Source organism: Pteropus alecto, unplaced genomic scaffold (assembly GCF_000325575.1).
Source record: "Pteropus alecto unplaced genomic scaffold, ASM32557v1 scaffold447, whole genome shotgun sequence".
Lineage (NCBI taxonomy): Eukaryota > Metazoa > Chordata > Mammalia > Chiroptera > Pteropodidae > Pteropus > Pteropus alecto.
The window spans coordinates 665673-676654 of record NW_006440214.1 but is presented as its reverse complement, the minus strand read 5'-3'; the positions used below and the strand labels follow the sequence as shown (position 1 = coordinate 676654).

At 50.8% G+C, this 10982-nt stretch overlaps 1 long non-coding RNA gene across 1 annotated transcript; it reads left to right on the top strand.

Moving 5' to 3' along the window:
- Positions 1–312: 312 nt before the first annotated feature.
- On the top strand, positions 313–10090 carry LOC112484145. The gene is made up of 2 exons (XR_003047898.1): positions 313–3496; positions 4587–10090. It is a non-coding gene; the product is annotated as an uncharacterized LOC112484145 (long non-coding RNA).
- The last annotated feature ends 892 nt before the right edge of the window (positions 10091–10982 follow it).

The window sequence follows — 10982 nt, the reverse complement described above, 5'->3', positions numbered from 1 at the left end:
ATTTCAGCTGAGTTTATGGAAAGCCTTGAAACCCAACATGCCAGCTTCACCAGCTGATAGCTAGAACGTTGCCTGTGGAGCGCCCGCTGGGTTTCGCTCACGATTTAACCCTTTCAGGTTGGAGACAGGAAACATGCCCAGTGCAGCGCAGCAGCGTAGTTCTGTCCACATCCCAGGGGAGCCGTCCGGTCAGACGCAAGGAAGCCAAGCGTCCAGGGCAGAAGAGGGGAAGGCCGTGTTCAGTAGCCAGTGGAGACTGAGCAGCCCACCCCTGTTTTCTGAAGGATGTCGGTGTGTGTCTTGGGAGGGGAATAGCGTGGGGATGCCCTGGAAAGGACTGGCCGCCGAGGCGGTGGGGGCAGGGCCAGCCTCCCGGCCTCCCCGCGCCTCGCTGCAGGTTTTGAGAGACTGCAGGGTGCCTATGAGCTAAGCATCTCTTGATTTTTAAAAAATGACTAAGAACGTAATTAAAAAAAATGTTTTGATCCAAAAAGAGACTCGGTGGAGAACCATCTGAATAATTGCAATGTGGGGCAACGGATGCCAGCGACAACATAGTGAGGACGGAAGCGGGGGCGCTGGGAGGGGCCCGCGAGGCCCGGAGGCTCCGCCGAAGGCCCCGCTCGGCGTCGTGGCCAGGGCCCGGCCGCTCTGGCACTGGCGTATAAGACCCAAGATTATCGAAACGCATGCGCTAACTGTATGAACTCAACACACGCACACGCGCACACACACACACACACACTCACAAGCCCCCCGCCAAAATCTTTTGGTTGCTTAGTAAAAACAACAGGGTAAAGATTCTGTTTTGAAACTCAGTGTCTGCCTCGTACCAGAAAATCATGTCAAGACAGTGGCCCGCTGCCACTTTGACTCTGCCGTCCCTATTCCGATTCCGATCCTGGGGCTGGGGCACAGGATGTGAGCTCACTCAGAGCAAGTCCCTATGCACGGGTGGGACGTAAAGCCCGGCGACAGGGTGTCTGGAATGGGCCACCCCAGCAGGGCACCCAGTGCAGACACGGCACCTGCCGAGAGGTCCTCAGGGCCCAGCCTCAGAGGAGGCGACGGGGCAGACAGACGTGGTGCGCGGCCGTGGGCGGGAGTCGCTCTTGCTACTCCAGGAGCTGAAGTCAGCCACCCCGAGAAGGGGCTGCTGTCACGGCCGGGTTGGCGTGAGGCAGAGCGGCCGGCGCAGGCCCGGACGGCGCAGGGCCGGCATCTGTGCGTGTCGGAGCTGGGACACAGTGGGCCGCATGGCCAGCACCACTTTTGAAGGCGGTGTCTCTGGGCGTGCGAGGGGAAGTCTCCTTGGCTTTTTCTTCCCGCTCTGGGAGCAAGAGACAGAGCACTTCCTTACTTGGGGTTCGTTGCCCCAGAAAACCTGTCCGTCTTTCTCCCCTGGTAACTGAGGTGTTAGTGCCTCTCTGCCGTCCGCGCCCACATCATGCTCTGAGACACTGTTCAAACAAGAGGAAGCTCTCGCCTGCCTCCCAACGTCAGAGGCAGGTGCGGAGGTCCTGACCTTGTCCAGGAATCCTCCCTGGGCGGTTCCCTTTGTCTCTGAGACAGGGGAACAGCCTTTGGGAGTGGGGGAGGCCCCTGCACTCCCCCATCCCTTTTGGACCAAGCGAGAAGGACTGGCTCTGCGAGGTCTAGAGAGTGCGCCCTGCCCTGCTCGGTGCCGCCTGGGGCTCTGTGGAACCTCTTGGCTGTTCACGGCGGGATCATGAGTCACGCATTTCACAAGCATTTTTCGAAAAGGGGAAACACCTCCCTGCTTGAAATGTGGCTCTCCTATGAAAAGAGATGGTGTCAAAACACCAAGCAATGCATCCACTCCCTGTGTTCCTTTCGTCCTTCGCGGTTGATTCTATTTTGAGGACCAGAAATCAAAAGTTAGAAGCCTGAAGCCCAATCCTGTTATAAAGCAAAAAGCTGAATTCTCTCTGGGCTGGCCCAGGAGCAAGCAAATTAGCGCCTCCTCTAATGGAAGGGTCAGGGCCCAGGCCGGAAGGAACACAACCTGCTCTGTAGATTTAGAGAGAAATGTGTTGAACCTGAACTTAAAAAAAAAAAAAAAAGACATGAAACTCGCGTGGCCCACACCTTGTGACGATGACACGGAGATGATCGGAATGCGGCCCGCCCCCCCTCAGTTGTCATTTTTAGCAGCGGCTCCCTCACACAGTCATTTTGCCATAATAGCATGTTCATTTGGGTTTGAGCCTTGAGGTCCCAAAGCAACCGGTCAGCTGCGTCCCACGCACTTCCCATCACTGCCCCGAGGCCCAGGCCCTAAGGCCGCGTCTGCATCTTTGCTCCTACATCTAACTGAGGCTGAGAACTTTCTCCCAGGACACGAGAGGGCGAGGCGGGGTCAGATGTCAGGGGCTGTCGGGATAGATGATTCAGCCCGTTTCCGCAGACTTCTCGAGATGCCTTCCGAAACTCTGTTGAAAATATCTTGTGTGATCTTGTAACAAATTAAACAAAAGACAAACCACCAAGTGCCTGCCTGTTTGAGGAGAATAACCACAAAACTGTGATTCACGGTGACCTATTGTGGGGGAGGAGAAGCTGGCATGCTCAGTTAAATTCTAACGCTGCAAACCCCAGCTCACCGCATTCCTTTCTGGGACTTTCTGAAAGGCTGGCTGCATGTTAACAGCCCTCAGGCTCATCACACTGAAACACCAATGAGGGTCTCAGGAAGCACAGCCCACCTTAACTGGCCGCAGAGTCTTCTGTTTCCAGTGAATCGGGGGATGGAGGACACGGGCTTGTTTTTTTGTTTTTGTTTTTGTTTTTGTTTTTACTTTGTTTTAATTTTAGGAGCTCAGTAATCACTTCGACAATGAAAACAATGACCTCAACGCGTGGAAGTCTGTTTTCTTCCCAAACACTCACACCCGCATTTCTTTGCCGACTTACTCACGGAGCAAAACAATAAGCAGATCTGGTTTTCACCAGCGTGACGACTGGCCGGACTTGCCAGCGTTCACGGAATGTCGAACACAGCCACTCCTTCTGCCCTCTGGTCCCTGCCGATGGCGTTGCCCGGGTTCTTCCTTGGGGCTGGAGAGGAGGGGCTCTGTGCTCCCCATCTCAGGACCCACCATCACAAAGGAGTGAGTATGTCCAAGCTGCCCCGCCCTGCCCAGCGCACGGCCGCGTTTACCCGGCGACCGACCGGCAGAAGTCGCGCCATGCTCACTGGCTCCGCACACACACACACGCACACACACACAAGTCCTTTTCTGTGCGATGGCTCCCTCCCGCCCCACTCGGAAGGCGATTCCCAGCGTCCGGGGACTGTCCTGTCCCCCACGCGTTTCGAGTTATGCACTCTGCTGAGGAAGCAGCGACAGAGCTTTGGCTCAGCCCTGAGCTGCTGCTGTGCTGCTCCTCCTCCCGGAGCAGGAATCTGGCCGGCAGAGGGTCCCTGCCTGCGAAGGGGTGCACAGTCGGGGACTCGGCCACACTCTGCGAGGAGGTGAGGAGGTGGCGCCCTGCGTTTTGCCAGAAACCATCTAGAATTTCCTGTTCTCCAAGCCTCAGAGTCAACTTTACCTTTGGGGTCAAGTTGTTCCTGGGAATTTGGAACTTTCTATTTCTGATTTCTTTAAGGATAGAGGGAAGATACCCAACGGGCTACTTATAAAAAGGGCAAAAGCACGCTTTTAACAGAACTGTTTGCGAGCCAGACTCAGTGGATCTGAAACCGTATGCGTTTGACTTCTCCTTAAGTATTCATCAGCTTATCATAACCGTGGGAAAAACTCGAACAAGGGTCTAAAGAATTTCGTTTCATCCTCAAACACAGTGAAAGAATTTCAGACATTTAACATTCTGCGAACAATTTAAAAAATTATATTAAATATCTCCTATAGTCAATAGAAACCTAAATATCACAATTTTCATTTTATATAACCTTTAGCCGTGTATGAATGTTAGACTATAAAATATACCTACGTACTATATAACACTTCATAGTCATAGAGAGGAACTTAGTAAACAAATAGGTACTTTTATATTTTATATTTTAGAGGACAAAGTCTCAAATGACTCTTGAAAAATTAAAAATATATGTATACACACACACACACTTCAGTGATCTTTGAACAGAGAAAGGCAAACACAAACTCTCAGTGACATAAAACTGGACCCTGGAGAAACTTTCAAAGAAGTCAGTCTCAAGTCTGTAATCTGCTTGTTGCTTCCTTCAAATCTCCAACCAACCGAGTACTAATTTGAGTTGGAATGTAGGCTCTTGAGCAAGACCATCTACTTTTAAATTTTCCTCCATCAAACTCAGAGTCTAAAATAGAAGCACTACACACTTTCCCTGAAAAATCGCCCTCTAATTATTCTGGGAAATACTCGGTCCTGTCTGTCACCCATCGTCACAGCAGCATAGCCCTGTGAAAGCTGGCAGTCATCTTCTGTCTCCCTGCTTAAAAACAAGAGACCCGAGCACCCTGTGACGGTGCTCCCAGCTGCCGTGACTCAGTCCTCCCTTTCGCGTCCTGTCACCCTCGGCTCCTGCTCAGGGGCCTGGCGAAAGCTGTAACCCGCTTTTCCAGGCACCTCGTGTATGTACAGTCACGTGTCTCCTGTTGAGTTTTATTCCTGAAGTTCGCTTAAGGCTGAAGTTGCATTTTCACAAGCAACGTGGAAAAAGACTGCCCGCCTTAGATGTCAGCCTGCCCGTGAGGCCAGCAGCAGCACGCCTCTCTGCGCGGACCGCCCTGAGTGTCGGTCGCCTTCTATCTGTGGCCAGGAGAAAGTCCGTGTGCACGAGATTGTTTTTAAAAAGGTGTGTATCGCCTTGACGGTTGTAAAACTATACTAACCTTAACTTCACCTTGCCCATGACTGGGGCTGAGCGTCTGGAAACTAGATCTTAGTTAATTTTTGAATCCATCCCCTACGAGCCAGGTGCACAAACCAGTCCAAGTAAACTCCAGAGCTCAGTGAACTTATGATCTTCCTACTGCTTAGAAAAAAGCAGGTGGGGGAGCTCGTTGCAAGGCCGCGTGTGGAAAGCGGGGATACCTGTCTGACGGAGTGGGCAGGGAGGACAGCGAAGTGAGGGAGCGGTTCGGCAGTGACCCCCAAGCATTTTCTTTCCCAGGAGACACGCAAACGCATTTGCGAAGAGTCTGTGTGTCACACTTTCCTTGTTGATGAAATGTTGATAGTCATTTGCCTTAACAGAGCCTAGGGAGGTGTTGAAAGAAACCAATGAGCTCATGGTTATGGAAACAGATTTTGCAAATGCTGTATAAACACGATGCTGTCACCACCTATGTGGTTTCATATTGCTTCGACTTCAATTAGGACTTCATTTCAAAGCTACTGATAATTTGTGATCATTAAACGCACGTGTGTGCATGCACACACACGCATGCACACAATCAAAAGGATAAAATCATTATATAGATTTAAAATGAATGCATGTTGAAAAATTATATTTAACTCATGTGGTGTGAGGGAACCAGGCTGATGTGACAGCCCATCCAAAGAAGTTGAAACAGACAAATGAGTGTGGAATGAAGGAGGGTTGAGAACGGAACTGCGGGGTGGGAAAAGGAAGTCAATTAAATCGCCAGGGAAGAACAGAATCTGCATATTTGTCAATTAGCTGTAACATGCGAAGACCTGCAAAAACCCCCCACAGTGAGAGACAGCCAGTTAGAATCTGAGCACCCAGGGATGTGCTCTAGGCCTGCGGCTTCCCACCAGACCTTGACCTTTTCTGCACACACAATCCAGATTCTCAAGATCAGGGGCTGGCACACTAGGGGGCGTGGGCCAAAGCCAGTCTGGAGCCTGTTTTTGTAAACAGGTTTTCCTGGAGGACAGCTGCTCCTGTTCATGTGTGTCCTGTCTGTGGCTGCCTTTGGTGCCATAACAGGGCTGAGCAGCTTCTGCAGAGGCCACCTGCCCGCAAGGCCTGATGCGTTCACTGCGCAGCCCTCCCCAGCAGGTCTCTCACCCTGCTTCGTAACAGCACGTCGAGCTCTGAACCGCGGTTAGCTGTGCGTGTAGCTCTTCATTAAAGAGCATGCGGGCAGGGTACTGTGCTCGCACGTCGGTGAAATTCTTCTTTGCAGTGGACATCTTTCTCCAGAAAGCCAAACGTTTGTGGTTCTCGTTACCCGTGGTACCACAGAAGCCCAGCTGCCACCAACCCTTTCTATTCCTTTGGGTTCTATGAAATGTTTTAGTTCTAACGAGTTGGCAAACGGAGATATTGCTGTCCGAGTTCTACGGAGATGCTGAGCCCACCGTGGGCGTCTCTGCCAAACAGGTGTGTCTGGCGGTCCCTCAACCCCAGGGTGTCTCCTTCTGCCACTGTACCCACGATACAGGCCGGCGTCCGGGCTCCCGAAGCCATCTCCAACTTAGCCAGCAACGCCGGGGGCTCCTGGAACAGCAGCACTAACGTCCAGTGGTACGATCAGCAACGCCGGGTTTAACATGCACGCGAGCCTGGAGAGGGCGGGTAGAGATAGGGAAATCGTTCCATTATTTTCGCTTCCGGTTTCGTTGTGATACCGCGGATTTGAAGGGGCAGGGGTGTCCCGGAGACCACACTTCGCGGTCTCCCCGAGCGCCTGCGGCCCCGCAAGGCGGCGCATCCTGTGGCCCAACTCACGGCCTAGCGCACGTGCTGGTAAGTGCCCGGCTCCCCGCAGCACCACGGGGACTGGAGCTCTGAGGGACCAGCCCAGGAAGAAAGACGATATTTAGGCAACTGCCATTTCCGTGGGTGATAAAGCGGCCTTTACCTCCGACCCAGGATCTCACATCTTCTGCCGGCCACCAGCGTCTGCAGCGGGCTGACATTTCAGCTTGCGAGTCGGCTAAAATCACAGGCTCTTCGCAGCTCCCGACGAGAAGAAATCATCCCAGGAATAGAAAGAAGTGATGCACAGAGAGGCGGTCTTTTTTTATCTTTACCTAGAGCCAGACTGGCCATTTCCCATCTTAGGACAAATGCTCCAAAGAATGCTTCATGCACACACCTGTAAAAGGGCCTGGGTCTCCCTGCCTTGCATAAGGACGCAGAAGCAGACGATGCTGCAGGCATGTTAGTTGCTATGGGTTCTTATTTTAGAGGCGGCCAATTACACGCGATAACTTATTTAGACTAAGGCCTTTATTTTCATCTTTGTGTTTCTCTGTTACAGTTTTAGGTCTATCAGCTCCACATAAATTCCAAATGATTCTTTAAAAGTTAACTCTGCTACCCATGTTGCACCTTAAGCATGGACCTACTTAAAAATATATAAAAATACATGCAAATGCTAAAGTCTGGAATGGACTTCCTCTCTCTAGAAAGAAGCAAACAGCAGATGAAAGTATTTCGTCACCTGCCACGTATACTCAGCCTTACCTGAGGTGTGGGAACTAGATTTTAAACCTAATTTTCAATCCTGGTTGTTTCATATGGTGATGACGTCATGTCCAAACAAGGATCTTGCTGAATATCGAAAGTGGAAATATAAACTTGGAGTTAAAAAATTTAAAAAGCTAACTTTACCATGCCTGGTACAACCAATGTCATCTCACCGAGGTGGTTCCACAAAAGTGCACGGGCTTCTGGGCTCCTGGTGATGGAGTTGGTTGGCCCGGAGAAGCCGACGTTGGTGACGGGCTCCGGGGCTCTGTGGAAGGCCTGTGACTCGCCCTCCTAAGAACCCGCCTGAGGTGTGCGGGGATGAGAAAGGCCGTTTCCCACAAGCGGTTTCGTCGTTCGACTTTAATCTGAAGCGAATTATCATCCCTCTTCAGTAAAAGCGAAGAAGTTCGGTCCTGCAGGGCACTTTTCAGAGTCAGAGATGGCGCATCATGCCAGGACGTTAGCACCACGTTTGGTGTATTTGGCTACAACATGGCCCTTTTCGGTTTACATGATCACTAGATAAGGCAACCGTGCCATTCTCGTCAGCTGACATGGCAGAGCCAGGCCCTTTGAAGTCGGAAGCTGTTATGTCCATCCCAAGCGTCACCAAGACCTCAGCCCCTGGCTCTCCTTTGCTGAGCACTCCCTCAGCATCTCCAGCAGCAGTGAGCGTTCGCTAGGACTGATTTCTGTCAAGGTCACCTTGAACTGGAAGGAAGAACGGGAAGGAAATGGTAAAGCATTTCAAAGTCTGCTGCCTAGTTTTTATGAGATCTAACGCAGCATCTCCATTTGACCAGGTGGCTTCTCCTCTTGAAGCAGGCAATCCCCACAGACCTGTGACATAAGTCCCGGAGTCGCCCCACATTGCCGACGGAAACAGACACAGCACTGGAGAGCTCTCAGAGACCGGATTCACGTCCTAAGCGACGAGGGACTGCAGGGGGTGAGGACAGCAGGTGCCCCAGGAGAAGCCAGGACGTGGCATCCGACAGGACAGTGAGGGAGCTCGTGCAGCGTGTCCGCAGAGAAGCGACGCTGGCCGGTCCACCTCTCCGGCAGCTGAGGGGTGCAGACTCGTGCAGTCTGCACGCACCTCTGCCTGGGACGCTGGGGACGCGTCTGTCAGGAGCAGGGACAGCACCCAGTCACAGGACCGACCCGGGCCAGTGCCACCGTGGCCAGCATGCGCCTTCCCTCATCCTGGGAGGAAGACACGCCGCACAATCTAAGACGTTTTCCTAACCACCAGAAGCATTTTGGTGCTGCCAAAATGTCCACCTAGTTCTCGTGGTTTCTTTAAACCCATTTTTCTTTAAAATATAAAATTAAAACGTCTAGTTCAATGTGAACAGCTCTAAGACTGTTTCGGTAACGTGCCCTTCATACTCGCAGCCGGAGCTGGCTCCTCCTAGGGCCCCCCTCGGCTCCCACATGGTCAGCCCCTCTCTCCCCTGACGGTCGCAGAAGGCACAGACTCTAGATTCTGCCAGAGGAGCTTAATTGTCCCCTGGAAGAAGGCGTACAGGAGTAAAACATTCTTGAATTTATTTAGTATCTACTCTGTTATTTTTCTCTGAAATGGGTGGAGTACTTTTAAATCTTCATCTACGAAATTGGGGAAGGAAGAATCAGAGTTACAGAAAGCTGAAGGCATCCATCGAATGGCATATAATCTATGGGCTAAAACTTTCATTGAAAGGTCTTAGGTCGCTTTAGAATGTCCAGAGACATGATCAGGTTTTAAACAGGTTTGAAGGACCGTGCTGTCGGAGGACAGTGTCGTCGGGACAGGCGTGTACAGATGCTCCTCCACTCACGACGGGGTTACGTCCCCATGAGCCCAGCCTGAGTCGCAGATATCATTAAGTCAGAAATGCATGGCATGCACCTGAGCCGCCGCACGTCACAGCTCAGCCTCGCCGACCTTACTCAGGACACTCGCGCGGGCCCACGGCTTCATCGCACCAGGAAGGGCCTTCCTCTTCTGCTCACCAGGTGCAGGGGAGACAGACGCGTGTGTGACAGACGTCACGGGAGCAGAAGACACGACACGCGCGGCGTCCGAAAAGCCCTGGCAACACAGCGCGCTGCCGAGGGCGGCTGCTGCCCGATCCTCCCCTGTCCAGATTCACAGCATCGCCCGGCTTCAGCGACTCTGATACTTGGTCACAGTGGACAGTAACAGACCTGCGAGCGTTGACTGTCACCCGTGTCCCTAAATTTCTAATCGACCTCTGAACAACTACCCGCTGACTGGGACTTTCTCGGAGATTCTCCCATGAACAGCCCTGCGTTTCTCCTGGGAAGAGCTTTAGAATGACCTCTGTTTAATAGTGGCCTGGGTTCAATTTTAATTAGGCTGTAAGTGGTAAATATTTGCTAATAGACTCGGGGGTGAATAATTAATTAGTACAAAACTGCTGTGTACCGACAGTTTACATGACTGAACTAATAAATCAAATCCAATAAAGTCTTAGTGAAAGTAATTCTTTCGAACTTAATTGCTAAAAATTTAAGGTATCTACAAAACTGTTGTTTAAAAAAAAATAAAGGGTGATTGTTCTTTAAAACTTTATTACTATATTAACGGCTTATATAAAGAAGATGTTCTTTCTGTTTTGTTACATTAGTCCAAACAGCTATCCCATTAAAACATAGTCAACTAGATTTAGACAGATTCTGTATTTTATCCCTTTGTGATACTTGAGCATGTTTCTGCTAGAATATTGTTTAAGAAGCTAGGTTTTATTTTATTCTTCCAATGTGTAGAAGAAACTGTACGATCTGAAAATCCAATTATTTTTTTAACAGCTTTATGGAGCTCTAATTTACATACCATAAAATTCACCCATTTTAGGTGTCCCAGTCAACGATTTTCAGTGAATTTACAGTGTTGCGAAACCATTATGGAAATCCAATTTTAGAATCACAAAAGGGTCTCCTAGGGCCTTTGCGGTTGCTGCCCACTCCCACCCCGCCCCGGGCAATCAGGAATCTTCTATTTTCTGTCTCTCCCGATTTGCCTTTTCTTGGCTATTTCATACAAAAGGAATCAGATACTGCGTGGTCTTTTGTGCCTGGCTTCTCTCACTCGGCATAATGATTTCAAGGGCCATCCAAGCTGGAGCATGCATGCGTAGTTCACTTTTTGTTGCTGAATAATGTTTCATTATGTGGATACTGCACATTTTGTTTATCCACTCACTAGTTGATGTACACGTGAATGGTTTCCGCTTTTCGGCTATTCCGAAGAAAGCTGCAGTGAACATTCCCATGCAAGCCTCGGTGTGAGCATGGATTTCTGTTTCTCTTGGGTAGATTGCTAGAGTTACAGTTGCTGGGTCTCGTGATAAGTTTATGTTTAGCTTTTTGAGAAACTGCCAAGCTGTCTTGCAGAGTGGCAGTACGATTCACATGCCCTCCATAGTGTGTGAGAGGGTCAGGCTTCTCCACATCCTCCTCGCAATCTGTTATCGCCGGCCTTCGTGTTCCGGTCCGTGTAGCGGGTGAGCAGGTGTCGGCACAGTGGCAATTCCCGTCTCGCTGATGGCGGCGATGTCGGGCA